At 50.2% G+C, this 14819-nt stretch overlaps 8 non-coding genes across 8 annotated transcripts; all 8 read left to right on the plus strand.

The window, feature by feature from the left end:
- Positions 1–1118: 1118 nt before the first annotated feature.
- trnad-guc (transfer RNA aspartic acid (anticodon GUC)) lies at positions 1119–1190 on the plus strand. The gene has a single exon. It is a non-coding gene; the product is annotated as a tRNA-Asp (tRNA).
- Positions 1191–2930: 1740 nt separating this feature from the next.
- On the plus strand, positions 2931–3002 carry trnad-guc (transfer RNA aspartic acid (anticodon GUC)). The gene has a single exon. It is a non-coding gene; the product is annotated as a tRNA-Asp (tRNA).
- Positions 3003–4744: 1742 nt separating this feature from the next.
- Positions 4745–4816, plus strand: trnad-guc (transfer RNA aspartic acid (anticodon GUC)). Its single transcript has one exon. It is a non-coding gene; the product is annotated as a tRNA-Asp (tRNA).
- Positions 4817–6555: 1739 nt separating this feature from the next.
- On the plus strand, positions 6556–6627 carry trnad-guc (transfer RNA aspartic acid (anticodon GUC)). Its single transcript has one exon. It is a non-coding gene; the product is annotated as a tRNA-Asp (tRNA).
- Positions 6628–8364: 1737 nt separating this feature from the next.
- Positions 8365–8436, plus strand: trnad-guc (transfer RNA aspartic acid (anticodon GUC)). Its single transcript has one exon. It is a non-coding gene; the product is annotated as a tRNA-Asp (tRNA).
- A 1743-nt stretch (positions 8437–10179) lies between these two features.
- On the plus strand, positions 10180–10251 carry trnad-guc (transfer RNA aspartic acid (anticodon GUC)). Its single transcript has one exon. It is a non-coding gene; the product is annotated as a tRNA-Asp (tRNA).
- Positions 10252–11997: 1746 nt separating this feature from the next.
- Positions 11998–12069, plus strand: trnad-guc (transfer RNA aspartic acid (anticodon GUC)). Its single transcript has one exon. It is a non-coding gene; the product is annotated as a tRNA-Asp (tRNA).
- A 1743-nt stretch (positions 12070–13812) lies between these two features.
- trnad-guc (transfer RNA aspartic acid (anticodon GUC)) lies at positions 13813–13884 on the plus strand. The gene has a single exon. It is a non-coding gene; the product is annotated as a tRNA-Asp (tRNA).
- Positions 13885–14819: the final 935 nt, after the last annotated feature.

Consider the following 14819-nt stretch of genomic DNA (forward strand, 5'->3'; position numbering starts at 1 on the left):
TCAACACAGAGGCAAGCTTGAGAAAGCACGTGCAGGTACTCAACCTACACTGTTGGCATCATAGGAGCAACACAGTGTGGAAGCAGGCCATTCACACTGACCCTTCTGAAGAGAAACCCATGCAGATCCATGCTTGGTACTGAGGGATCCCAGCAAAAGTTCACCGGTTCCCAATGTTGGGGACGTCCAGAACCAGGGGTCACAGTCTCCGAACGAAGGGCAAGCGATTCAGGAAGAATTTTTCTCTCAGAGAGTGGTGAACCTGTGGACTTGTCTCCCACAGGAAGATGCGGCTATGCCGGTTTGTGAGATACACTCAAGAGGGAGCCGGACGTAGACCTTGCAGCTAAAGGGATCCAGGGGTACGGAGAGGAAGCTGGAGTGCTTACTGAAATTACATGTTCAATCGTGATCACATTGAACGGTGGCGGTGTCTTGAAGGGCTGAATGGAACAAGTGAGGACTGCAGTTGCTGGAAATCAGAGTCTCGATCAGTGTGGCGCTGGAAACGCGAAGCAAGTCAGGCAGCATCCTGATTTTCCTGCTCCTCGGATTCTGCCTGACTTGAAGGGCTGAATGGCCTACTCCTGCACTTAATTTCTACGTTTCGATGTTAAATGCATGGCTGAGAGATCTGATGCAGCGTACAGTAAAGTCACCCCACCGTCCTCCGGGAGCACTGCTCTCTGATGAGGAAGCGATTGATGGGTGGTAGTAGAACCTGAGGGGACGAGCTTGAAAAAGGGAAGCTTTCGTGCTGAGTCCATTTGGCAGTGGGAATTGAAGCCAGGCTGTTGGATTTGTGCTGTCGTACACAAATCAGTTTGTTAGAAGCAGGTAATGGGAGAGCGCGCGTGGATCAGCAGCAGACGAAGTTTAACGCAGACGGTAGGGCACAACGAAAAGGCTGTTTTACAGCAGCAGCAGCAGCAGCGGCGGATTACTTGAAAGAAAGATAGTCGAATAATAAAACATGAAAACAACAATAACTATTCTCTTAATCATCTCCACAGAGGTAGAAGATGATCTAAAGGAGAACTCAAATTGACAACAAAATCCAAATTTCACATAAGAACATTCTACCTAATACGGATGCGACAGAGTGCGCTGTCGTCCAATCCTCGGTAGTATAGTGGTTAGTATCCCCGCCTGTCACGCGGGAGACCGGGGTTCAATTCCCCGCCGGGGAGTCTGCGGCATTTTGAGAGGCCAGCTCCATATCTCAATGCAGGAGTGCCGATTTCAAGTCCCATGCGTTCCCAGGGCGGAGCGGTCTGCTCTTGTCAACAAACAAAACCTACGATACTCTCCATTCTGCTCTCCCTGGCCAACTTGTCCTTTCATCTACCAAGGAGATGATCATTTGAGACTTCCTCATTTTTTGGCGACAAATGAAAACTGCCGTCCTCAAGAAGGCTCACCGGACCAGAAACCTTGTCTGCTTTCTTCCCCTTCCCCCACCCCCACTCCAGATGCTGACTTGCTCCAGCAATTTCTGTTTCCCACTCTGATTTTGTTGTCACTTCGTCCCGTCAGTGGGCATATAACTCGCACGCAAACGGCGTGCAAATTAAAACCTTTAAGCAACCGGTAGCGACAAATGACAGTGAGCTTTCCCCTCTCCCTCGCTCCAATCAAAAAGGGGTCAGACCCCTCAGAGTTTGGACCCGATCCTGCCATTAAGGTGATGCAACACCATCCCCTGCTGCTGGCAGACTGTACTACACCCACAGTGGAAAGTCAAAGTCATCTGAGTGGCATCGTCTGCTCTTCTCGATAGAAGGACAAAGCCCAGTGGCTGGGTTAACATGAAGGTCAACACAGAGGCAAGCTTGAGAAAGCACGTGCAGGTACTCAACCTACACTGTTGGCATCATAGGAGCACCACAGTGTGGAAGCAGGCCATTCACACTGACCCTTCTGAAGAGAAACCCATGCAGATCCATGCTTGGTACTGAGGGATCCCAGCAAAAGTTCACCGGTTCCCAATGTTGGGGACGTCCAGAACCAGGGGTGACAGTCTCCGAACGAAGGGCAAGCGATTCAGGAAGAATTTTTCTCTCAGAGAGTGGTGAACCTGTGGACTTGTCTCCCACAGGAAGATGCGGCTATGCCGGTTTGTGAGATACACTCAAGAGGGAGCCGGACGTAGACCTTGCAGCTAAAGGGATCCAGGGGTACGGAGAGGAAGCTGGAGTGCTTACTGAAATTACATGTTCAATCGTGATCACATTGAACGGTGGCGGTGTCTTGAAGGGCTGAATGGAACAAGTGAGGACTGCAGTTGCTGGAAATCAGAGTCTCGATCAGTGTGGCGCTGGAAACGCGAAGCAAGTCAGGCAGCATCCTGATTTTCCTGCTCCTCGGATTCTGCCTGACTTGAAGGGCTGAATGGCCTACTCCTGCACTTAATTTCTACGTTTCGATGTTAAATGCATGGCTGAGAGATCTGATGCAGCGTACAGTAAAGTCACCCCACCGTCCTCCGGGAGCACTGCTCTCTGATGAGGAAGCGATTGATGGGTGGTAGTAGAACCTGAGGGGACGAGCTTGAAAAAGGGAAGCTTTCGTGCTGAGTCCATTTGGCAGTGGGAATTGAAGCCAGGCTGTTGGATTTGTGCTGTCGTACACAAATCAGTTTGTTAGAAGCAGGTAATGGGAGAGCGCGCGTGGATCAGCAGCAGACGAAGTTTAACGCAGACGGTAGGGCACAACGAAAAGGCTGTTTTACAGCAGCAGCAGCAGCGGCGGATTACTTGAAAGAAAGATAGTCGAATAATAAAACATGAAAACAACAATAACTATTCTCTTAATCATCTCCACAGAGGTAGAAGATGATCTAAAGGAGAACTCAAATTGACAACAAAATCCAAATTTCACATAAGAACATTCTACCTAATACGGATGCGACAGAGTGCGCTGTCGTCCAATCCTCGGTAGTATAGTGGTTAGTATCCCCGCCTGTCACGCGGGAGACCGGGGTTCAATTCCCCGCCGGGGAGTCTGCGGCATTTTGAGAGGCCAGCTCCATATCTCAATGCAGGAGTGCCGATTTCAAGTCCCATGCGTTCCCAGGGCGGAGCGGTCTGCTCTTGTCAACAAACAAAACCTACGATACTCTCCATTCTGCTCTCCCTGGCCAACTGTCCTTTCATCTACCAAGGAGATGATCATTTGAGACTTCCTCATTTTTTGGCGACAAATGAAAACTGCCGTCCTCAAGAAGGCTCACCGGACCAGAAACCTTGTCTGCTTTCTTCCCCTTCCCCCACCCCCACTCCAGATGCTGACTTGCTCCAGCAATTTCTGTTTCCCACTCTGATTTTGTTGTCACTTCGTCCCGTCAGTGGGCATATAACTCGCACGCAAACGGCGTGCAAATTAAAACCTTTAAGCAACCGGTAGCGACAAATGACAGTGAGCTTTCCCCTCTCCCTCGCTCCAATCAAAAAGGGGTCAGACCCCTCAGAGTTTGGACCCGATCCTGCCATTAAGGTGATGCAACACCATCCCCTGCTGCTGGCAGACTGTACTACACCCACAGTGGAAAGTCAAAGTCATCTGAGTGGCATCGTCTGCTCTTCTCGATAGAAGGACAAAGCCCAGTGGCTGGGTTAACATGAAGGTCAACACAGAGGCAAGCTTGAGAAAGCACGTGCAGGTACTCAACCTACACTGTTGGCATCATAGGAGCACCACAGTGTGGAAGCAGGCCATTCACACTGACCCTTCTGAAGAGAAACCCATGCAGATCCATGCTTGGTACTGAGGGATCCCAGCAAAAGTTCACCGGTTCCCAATGTTGGGGACGTCCAGAACCAGGGGTGACAGTCTCCGAACGAAGGGCAAGCGATTCAGGAAGAATTTTTCTCTCAGAGAGTGGTGAACCTGTGGACTTGTCTCCCACAGGAAGATGCGGCTATGCCGGTTTGTGAGATACACTCAAGAGGGAGCCGGACGTAGACCTTGCAGCTAAAGGGATCCAGGGGTACGGAGAGGAAGCTGGAGTGCTTACTGAAATTACATGTTCAATCGTGATCACATTGAACGGTGGCGGTGTCTTGAAGGGCTGAATGGAACAAGTGAGGACTGCAGTTGCTGGAAATCAGAGTCTCGATCAGTGTGGCGCTGGAAACGCGAAGCAAGTCAGGCAGCATCCTGATTTTCCTGCTCCTCGGATTCTGCCTGACTTGAAGGGCTGAATGGCCTACTCCTGCACTTAATTTCTACGTTTCGATGTTAAATGCATGGCTGAGAGATCTGATGCAGCGTACAGTAAAGTCACCCCACCGTCCTCCGGGAGCACTGCTCTCTGATGAGGAAGCGATTGATGGGTGGTAGTAGAACCTGAGGGGACGAGCTTGAAAAAGGGAAGCTTTCGTGCTGAGTCCATTTGGCAGTGGGAATTGAAGCCAGGCTGTTGGATTTGTGCTGTCGTACACAAATCAGTTTGTTAGAAGCAGGTAATGGGAGAGCGCGCGTGGATCAGCAGCAGACGAAGTTTAACGCAGACGGTAGGGCACAACGAAAAGGCTGTTTTACAGCAGCAGCAGCAGCAGCGGCGGATTACTTGAAAGAAAGATAGTCGAATAATAAAACATGAAAACAACAATAACTATTCTCTTAATCATCTCCACAGAGGTAGAAGATGATCTAAAGGAGAACTCAAATTGACAACAAAATCCAAATTTCACATAAGAACATTCTACCTAATACGAATGCGACAGAGTGCGCTGTCGTCCAATCCTCGGTAGTATAGTGGTTAGTATCCCCGCCTGTCACGCGGGAGACCGGGGTTCAATTCCCCGCCGGGGAGTCTGCGGCATTTTGAGAGGCCAGCTCCATATCTCAATGCAGGAGTGCCGATTTCAAGTCCCATGCGTTCCCAGGGCGGAGCGGTCTGCTCTTGTCAACAAACAAAACCTACGGTACTCTCCATTCTGCTCTCCCTGGCCAACTGTCCTTTCATCTACCAAGGAGATGATCATTTGAGACTTCCTCCTTTTTTGGCGACAAATGAAAACTGCCGTCCTCAAGAAGGCTCACCGGACCAGAAACCTTGTCTGCTTTCTTCCCCTTCCCCCACCCCCACTCCAGATGCTGACTTGCTCCAGCAATTTCTGTTTCCCACTCTGATTTTGTTGTCACTTCGTCCCGTCAGTGGGCATATAACTCGCACGCAAACGGCGTGCAAATTAAAACCTTTAAGCAACCGGTAGCGACAAATGACAGTGAGCTTTCCCCTCTCCCTCGCTCCAATCAAAAAGGGGTCAGACCCCTCAGAGTTTGGACCCGATCCTGCCATTAAGGTGATGCAACACCATCCCCTGCTGCTGGCAGACTGTACTACACCCACAGTGGAAAGTCAAAGTCATCTGAGTGGCATCGTCTGCTCTTCTCGATAGAAGGACAAAGCCCAGTGGCTGGGTTAACATGAAGGTCAACACAGAGGCAAGCTTGAGAAAGCACGTGCAGGTACTCAACCTACACTGTTGGCATCATAGGAGCACCACAGTGTGGAAGCAGGCCATTCACACGGACCCTTCTGAAGAGAAACCCATGCAGATCCATGCTTGGTACTGAGGGATCCCAGCAAAAGTTCACCGGTTCCCAATGTTGGGGACGTCCAGAACCAGGGGTGACAGTCTCCGAACGAAGGGCAAGCGATTCAGGAAGAATTTTTCTCTCAGAGAGTGGTGAACCTGTGGACTTGTCTCCCACAGGAAGATGCGGCTATGCCGGTTTGTGAGATACACTCAAGAGGGAGCCGGACGTAGACCTTGCAGCTAAAGGGATCCAGGGGTACGGAGAGGAAGCTGGAGTGCTTACTGAAATTACATGTTCAATCGTGATCACATTGAACGGTGGCGGTGTCTTGAAGGGCTGAATGGAACAAGTGAGGACTGCAGTTGCTGGAAATCAGAGTCTCGATCAGTGTGGCGCTGGAAACGCGAAGCAAGTCAGGCAGCATCCTGATTTTCCTGCTCCTCGGATTCTGCCTGACTTGAAGGGCTGAATGGCCTACTCCTGCACTTAATTTCTACGTTTCGATGTTAAATGCATGGCTGAGAGATCTGATGCAGCGTACAGTAAAGTCACCCCACCGTCCTCCGGGAGCACTGCTCTCTGATGAGGAAGCGATTGATGGGTGGTAGTAGAACCTGAGGGGACGAGCTTGAAAAAGGGAAGCTTTCGTGCTGAGTCCATTTGGCAGTGGGAATTGAAGCCAGGCTGTTGGATTTGTGCTGTCGTACACAAATCAGTTTGTTAGAAGCAGGTAATGGGAGAGCGCGCGTGGATCAGCAGCAGACGAAGTTTAACGCAGACGGTAGGGCACAACGAAAAGGCTGTTTTACAGCAGCAGCAGCAGCGGCGGATTACTTGAAAGAAAGATAGTCGAATAATAAAACATGAAAACAACAATAACTATTCTCTTAATCATCTCCACAGAGGTAGAAGATGATCTAAAGGAGAACTCAAATTGACAACAAAATCCAAATTTCACATAAGAACATTCTACCTAATACGGATGCGACAGAGTGAGCTGTCGTCCAATCCTCGGTAGTATAGTGGTTAGTATCCCCGCCTGTCACGCGGGAGACCGGGGTTCAATTCCCCGCCGGGGAGTCTGCGGCATTTTGAGAGGCCAGCTCCATATCTCAATGCAGGAGTGCCGATTTCAATTCCCATGCGTTCCCAGGGCCGAGCGGTCTGCTCTTGTCAACAAACAAAACCTACGATACTCTCCATTCTGCTCTCCCTGGCCAACTTGTCCTTTCATCTACCAAGGAGATGATCATTTGAGACTTCCTCGTTTTTTGGCGACAAATGAAAACTGCCGTCCTCAAGAAGGCTCACCGGACCAGAAACCTTGTCTGCTTTCTTCCCCTTCCCCCACCCCCACTCCAGATGCTGACTTGCTCCAGCAATTTCTGTTTCCCACTCTGATTTTGTTGTCACTTCGTCCCGTCAGTGGGCATATAACTCGCACGCAAACGGCGTGCAAATTAAAACCTTTAAGCAACCGGTAGCGACAAATGACAGTGAGCTTTCCCCTCTCCCTCGCTCCAATCAAAAAGGGGTCAGACCCCTCAGAGTTTGGACCCGATCCTGCCATTAAGGTGATGCAACACCATCCCCTGCTGCTGGCAGACTGTACTACACCCACAGTGGAAAGTCAAAGTCATCTGAGTGGCATCGTCTGCTCTTCTCGATAGAAGGACAAAGCCCAGTGGCTGGGTTAACATGAAGGTCAACACAGAGGCAAGCTTGAGAAAGCACGTGCAGGTACTCAACCTACACTGTTGGCATCATAGGAGCACCACAGTGTGGAAGCAGGCCATTCACACTGACCCTTCTGAAGAGAAACCCATGCAGATCCATGCTTGGTACTGAGGGATCCCAGCAAAAGTTCACCGGTTCCCAATGTTGGGGACGTCCAGAACCAGGGGTGACAGTCTCCGAACGAAGGGCAAGCGATTCAGGAAGAATTTTTCTCTCAGAGAGTGGTGAACCTGTGGACTTGTCTCCCACAGGAAGATGCGGCTATGCCGGTTTGTGAGATACACTCAAGAGGGAGCCGGACGTAGACCTTGCAGCTAAAGGGATCCAGGGGTACGGAGAGGAAGCTGGAGTGCTTACTGAAATTACATGTTCAATCGTGATCACATTGAACGGTGGCGGTGTCTTGAAGGGCTGAATGGAACAAGTGAGGACTGCAGTTGCTGGAAATCAGAGTCTCGATCAGTGTGGCGCTGGAAACGCGAAGCAAGTCAGGCAGCATCCTGATTTTCCTGCTCCTCGGATTCTGCCTGACTTGAAGGGCTGAATGGCCTACTCCTGCACTTAATTTCTACGTTTCGATGTTAAATGCATGGCTGAGAGATCTGATGCAGCGTACAGTAAAGTCACCCCACCGTCCTCCGGGAGCACTGCTCTCTGATAAGGAAGCGATTGATGGGTGGTAGTAGAACCTGAGGGGACGAGCTTGAAAAAGGGAAGCTTTCGTGCTGAGTCCATTTGGCAGTGGGAATTGAAGCCAGGCTGTTGGATTTGTGCTGTCGTACACAAATCAGTTTGTTAGAAGCAGGTAATGGGAGAGCGCGCGTGGATCAGCAGCAGACGAAGTTTAACGCAGACGGTAGGGCACAACGAAAAGGCTGTTTTACAGCAGCAGCAGCGGCGGATTACTTGAAAGAAAGATAGTCGAATAATAAAACATGAAAACAACAATAACTATTCTCTTAATCATCTCCACAGAGGTAGAAGATGATCTAAAGAAGAACTCAAATTGACAACAAAATCCAAATTTCACATAAGAACATTCTACCTAATACGGCTGCGACAGAGTGCGCTGTCGTCCAATCCTCGGTAGTATAGTGGTTAGTATCCCCGCCTGTCACGCGGGAGACCGGGGTTCAATTCCCCGCCGGGGAGTCTGCGGCATTTTGAGAGGCCAGCTCCATATCTCAATGCAGGAGTGCCGATTTCAAGTCCCATGCGTTCCCAGGGCCGAGCGGTCTGCTCTTGTCAACAAACAAAACCTACGATACTCTCCATTCTGCTCTCCCTGGCCAACTTGTCCTTTCATCTACCAAGGAGATGATCATTTGAGACTTCCTCCTTTTTTGGCGACAAATGAAAACTGCCGTCCTCAAGAAGGCTCACCGGACCAGAAACCTTGTCTGCTTTCTTCCCCTTCCCCCACCCCCACTCCAGATGCTGACTTGCTCCAGCAATTTCTGTTTCCCACTCTGATTTTGTTGTCACTTCGTCCCGTCAGTGGGCATATAACTCGCACGCAAACGGCGTGCAAATTAAAACCTTTAAGCAACCGGTAGCGACAAATGACAGTGAGCTTTCCCCTCTCCCTCGCTCCAATCAAAAAGGGGTCAGACCCCTCAGAGTTTGGACCCGATCCTGCCATTAAGGTGATGCAACACCATCCCCTGCTGCTGGCAGACTGTACTACACCCACAGTGGAAAGTCAAAGTCATCTGAGTGGCATCGTCTGCTCTTCTCGATAGAAGGACAAAGCCCAGTGGCTGGGTTAACATGAAGGTCAACACAGAGGCAAGCTTGAGAAAGCGCGTGCAGGTACTCAACCTACACTGTTGGCATCATAGGAGCACCACAGTGTGGAAGCAGGCCATTCACACTGACCCTTCTGAAGAGAAACCCATGCAGATCCATGCTTGGTACTGAGGGATCCCAGCAAAAGTTCACCGGTTCCCAATGTTGGGGACGTCCAGAACCAGGGGTGACAGTCTCCGAACGAAGGGCAAGCGATTCAGGAAGAATTTTTCTCTCAGAGAGTGGTGAACCTGTGGACTTGTCTCCCACAGGAAGATGCGGCTATGCCGGTTTGTGAGATACACTCAAGAGGGAGCCGGACGTAGACCTTGCAGCTAAAGGGATCCAGGGGTACGGAGAGGAAGCTGGAGTGCTTACTGAAATTACATGTTCAATCGTGATCACATTGAACGGTGGCGGTGTCTTGAAGGGCTGAATGGAACAAGTGAGGACTGCAGTTGCTGGAAATCAGAGTCTCGATCAGTGTGGCGCTGGAAACGCGAAGCAAGTCAGGCAGCATCCTGATTTTCCTGCTCCTCGGATTCTGCCTGACTTGAAGGGCTGAATGGCCTACTCCTGCACTTAATTTCTACGTTTCGATGTTAAATGCATGGCTGAGAGATCTGATGCAGCGTACAGTAAAGTCACCCCACCGTCCTCCGGGAGCACTGCTCTCTGATGAGGAAGCGATTGATGGGTGGTAGTAGAACCTGAGGGGACGAGCTTGAAAAAGGGAAGCTTTCGTGCTGAGTCCATTTGGCAGTGGGAATTGAAGCCAGGCTGTTGGATTTGTGCTGTCGTACACAAATCAGTTTGTTAGAAGCAGGTAATGGGAGAGCGCGCGTGGATCAGCAGCAGACGAAGTTTAACGCAGACGGTAGGGCACAACGAAAAGGCTGTTTTACAGCAGCAGCAGCAGCAGCGGCGGATTACTTGAAAGAAAGATAGTCGAATAATAAAACATGAAAACAACAATAACTATTCTCTTAATCATCTCCACAGAGGTAGAAGATGATCTAAAGGAGAACTCAAATTGACAACAAAATCCAAATTTCACATAAGAACATTCTACCTAATACGGATGCGACAGAGTGCGCTGTCGTCCAATCCTCGGTAGTATAGTGGTTAGTATCCCCGCCTGTCACGCGGGAGACCGGGGTTCAATTCCCCGCCGGGGAGTCTGCGGCATTTTGAGAGGCCAGCTCCATATCTCAATGCAGGAGTGCCGATTTCAAGTCCCATGCGTTCCCAGGGCGGAGCGGTCTGCTCTTGTCAACAAACAAAACCTACGATACTCTCCATTCTGCTCTCCCTGGCCAACTTGTCCTTTCATCTACCAAGGAGATGATCATTTGAGACTTCCTCATTTTTTGGCGACAAATGAAAACTGCCGTCCTCAAGAAGGCTCACCGGACCAGAAACCTTGTCTGCTTTCTTCCCCTTCCCCCACCCCCACTCCAGATGCTGACTTGCTCCAGCAATTTCTGTTTCCCACTCTGATTTTGTTGTCACTTCGTCCCGTCAGTGGGCATATAACTCGCACGCAAACGGCGTGCAAATTAAAACCTTTAAGCAACCGGTAGCGACAAATGACAGTGAGCTTTCCCCTCTCCCTCGCTCCAATCAAAAAGGGGTCAGACCCCTCAGAGTTTGGACCCGATCCTGCCATTAAGGTGATGCAACACCATCCCCTGCTGCTGGCAGACTGTACTACACCCACAGTGGAAAGTCAAAGTCATCTGAGTGGCATCGTCTGCTCTTCTCGATAGAAGGACAAAGCCCAGTGGCTGGGTTAACATGAAGGTCAACACAGAGGCAAGCTTGAGAAAGCACGTGCAGGTACTCAACCTACACTGTTGGCATCATAGGAGCACCACAGTGTGGAAGCAGGCCATTCACACTGACCCTTCTGAAGAGAAACCCATGCAGATCCATGCTTGGTACTGAGGGATCCCAGCAAAAGTTCACCGGTTCCCAATGTTGGGGACGTCCAGAACCAGGGGTGACAGTCTCCGAACGAAGGGCAAGCGATTCAGGAAGAATTTTTCTCTCAGAGAGTGGTGAACCTGTGGACTTGTCTCCCACAGGAAGATGCGGCTATGCCGGTTTGTGAGATACACTCAAGAGGGAGCCGGACGTAGACCTTGCAGCTAAAGGGATCCAGGGGTACGGAGAGGAAGCTGGAGTGCTTACTGAAATTACATGTTCAATCGTGATCACATTGAACGGTGGCGGTGTCTTGAAGGGCTGAATGGAACAAGTGAGGACTGCAGTTGCTGGAAATCAGAGTCTCGATCAGTGTGGCGCTGGAAACGCGAAGCAAGTCAGGCAGCATCCTGATTTTCCTGCTCCTCGGATTCTGCCTGACTTGAAGGGCTGAATGGCCTACTCCTGCACTTAATTTCTACGTTTCGATGTTAAATGCATGGCTGAGAGATCTGATGCAGCGTACAGTAAAGTCACCCCACCGTCCTCCGGGAGCACTGCTCTCTGATGAGGAAGCGATTGATGGGTGGTAGTAGAACCTGAGGGGACGAGCTTGAAAAAGGGAAGCTTTCGTGCTGAGTCCATTTGGCAGTGGGAATTGAAGCCAGGCTGTTGGATTTGTGCTGTCGTACACAAATCAGTTTGTTAGAAGCAGGTAATGGGAGAGCGCGCGTGGATCAGCAGCAGACGAAGTTTAACGCAGACGGTAGGGCACAACGAAAAGGCTGTTTTACAGCAGCAGCAGCAGCAGCAGCGGCGGATTACTTGAAAGAAAGATAGTCGAATAATAAAACATGAAAACAACAATAACTATTCTCTTAATCATCTCCACAGAGGTAGAAGATGATCTAAAGAAGAACTCAAATTGACAACAAAATCCAAATTTCACATAAGAACATTCTACCTAATACGGCTGCGACAGAGTGCGCTGTCGTCCAATCCTCGGTAGTATAGTGGTTAGTATCCCCGCCTGTCACGCGGGAGACCGGGGTTCAATTCCCCGCCGGGGAGTCTGCGGCATTTTGAGAGGCCAGCTCCATATCTCAATGCAGGAGTGCCGATTTCAAGTCCCATGCGTTCCCAGGGCCGAGCGGTCTGCTCTTGTCAACAAACAAAACCTACGATACTCTCCATTCTGCTCTCCCTGGCCAACTTGTCCTTTCATCTACCAAGGAGATGATCATTTGAGACTTCCTCCTTTTTTGGCGACAAATGAAAACTGCCGTCCTCAAGAAGGCTCACCGGACCAGAAACCTTGTCTGCTTTCTTCCCCTTCCCCCACCCCCACTCCAGATGCTGACTTGCTCCAGCAATTTCTGTTTCCCACTCTGATTTTGTTGTCACTTCGTCCCGTCAGTGGGCATATAACTCGCACGCAAACGGCGTGCAAATTAAAACCTTTAAGCAACCGGTAGCGACAAATGACAGTGAGCTTTCCCCTCTCCCTCGCTCCAATCAAAAAGGGGTCAGACCCCTCAGAGTTTGGACCCGATCCTGCCATTAAGGTGATGCAACACCATCCCCTGCTGCTGGCAGACTGTACTACACCCACAGTGGAAAGTCAAAGTCATCTGAGTGGCATCGTCTGCTCTTCTCGATAGAAGGACAAAGCCCAGTGGCTGGGTTAACATGAAGGTCAACACAGAGGCAAGCTTGAGAAAGCGCGTGCAGGTACTCAACCTACACTGTTGGCATCATAGGAGCACCACAGTGTGGAAGCAGGCCATTCACACTGACCCTTCTGAAGAGAAACCCATGCAGATCCATGCTTGGTACTGAGGGATCCCAGCAAAAGTTCACCGGTTCCCAATGTTGGGGACGTCCAGAACCAGGGGTGACAGTCTCCGAACGAAGGGCAAGCGATTCAGGAAGAATTTTTCTCTCAGAGAGTGGTGAACCTGTGGACTTGTCTCCCACAGGAAGATGCGGCTATGCCGGTTTGTGAGATACACTCAAGAGGGAGCCGGACGTAGACCTTGCAGCTAAAGGGATCCAGGGGTACGGAGAGGAAGCTGGAGTGCTTACTGAAATTACATGTTCAATCGTGATCACATTGAACGGTGGCGGTGTCTTGAAGGGCTGAATGGAACAAGTGAGGACTGCAGTTGCTGGAAATCAGAGTCTCGATCAGTGTGGCGCTGGAAACGCGAAGCAAGTCAGGCAGCATCCTGATTTTCCTGCTCCTCGGATTCTGCCTGACTTGAAGGGCTGAATGGCCTACTCCTGCACTTAATTTCTACGTTTCGATGTTAAATGCATGGCTGAGAGATCTGATGCAGCGTACAGTAAAGTCACCCCACCGTCCTCCGGGAGCACTGCTCTCTGATGAGGAAGCGATTGATGGGTGGTAGTAGAACCTGAGGGGACGAGCTTGAAAAAGGGAAGCTTTCGTGCTGAGTCCATTTGGCAGTGGGAATTGAAGCCAGGCTGTTGGATTTGTGCTGTCGTACACAAATCAGTTTGTTAGAAGCAGGTAATGGGAGAGCGCGCGTGGATCAGCAGCAGACGAAGTTTAACGCAGACGGTAGGGCACAACGAAAAGGCTGTTTTACAGCAGCAGCAGCAGCAGCGGCGGATTACTTGAAAGAAAGATAGTCGAATAATAAAACATGAAAACAACAATAACTATTCTCTTAATCATCTCCACAGAGGTAGAAGATGATCTAAAGGAGAACTCAAATTGACAACAAAATCCAAATTTCACATAAGAACATTCTACCTAATACGGATGCGACAGAGTGCGCTGTCGTCCAATCCTCGGTAGTATAGTGGTTAGTATCCCCGCCTGTCACGCGGGAGACCGGGGTTCAATTCCCCGCCGGGGAGTCTGCGGCATTTTGAGAGGCCAGCTCCATATCTCAATGCAGGAGTGCCGATTTCAAGTCCCATGCGTTCCCAGGGCGGAGCGGTCTGCTCTTGTCAACAAACAAAACCTACGATACTCTCCATTCTGCTCTCCCTGGCCAACTTGTCCTTTCATCTACCAAGGAGATGATCATTTGAGACTTGATCATTTGAGACTTCCTCATTTTTTGGCGACAAATGAAAACTGCCGTCCTCAAGAAGGCTCACCGGACCAGAAACCTTGTCTGCTTTCTTCCCCTTCCCCCACCCCCACTCCAGATGCTGACTTGCTCCAGCAATTTCTGTTTCCCACTCTGATTTTGTTGTCACTTCGTCCCGTCAGTGGGCATATAACTCGCACGCAAACGGCGTGCAAATTAAAACCTTTAAGCAACCGGTAGCGACAAATGACAGTGAGCTTTCCCCTCTCCCTCGCTCCAATCAAAAAGGGGTCAGACCCCTCAGAGTTTGGACCCGATCCTGCCATCAAGGTGATGCAACACCATCCCCTGCTGCTGGCAGACTGTACTACACCCACAGTGGAAAGTCAAAGTCATCTGAGTGGCATCGTCTGCTCTTCTCGATAGAAGGACAAAGCCCAGTGGCTGGGTTAACATGAAGGTCAACACAGAGGCAAGCTTGAGAAAGCACGTGCAGGTACTCAACCTACACTGTTGGCATCATAGGAGCACCACAGTGTGGAAGCAGGCCATTCACACTGACCCTTCTGAAGAGAAACCCATGCAGATCCATGCTTGGTACTGAGGGATCCCAGCAAAAGTTCACCGGTTCCCAATGTTGGGGACGTCCAGAACCAGGGGTGACAGTCTCCGAACGAAGGGCAAGCGATTCAGGAAGAATTTTTCTCTCAGAGAGTGGTGAACCTGTGGACTTGTCTCCCACAGGAAGATGCGGCT

Source organism: Chiloscyllium punctatum, chromosome 30 (assembly GCF_047496795.1).
Source record: "Chiloscyllium punctatum isolate Juve2018m chromosome 30, sChiPun1.3, whole genome shotgun sequence".
Classification (NCBI taxonomy): domain Eukaryota; kingdom Metazoa; phylum Chordata; class Chondrichthyes; order Orectolobiformes; family Hemiscylliidae; genus Chiloscyllium; species Chiloscyllium punctatum.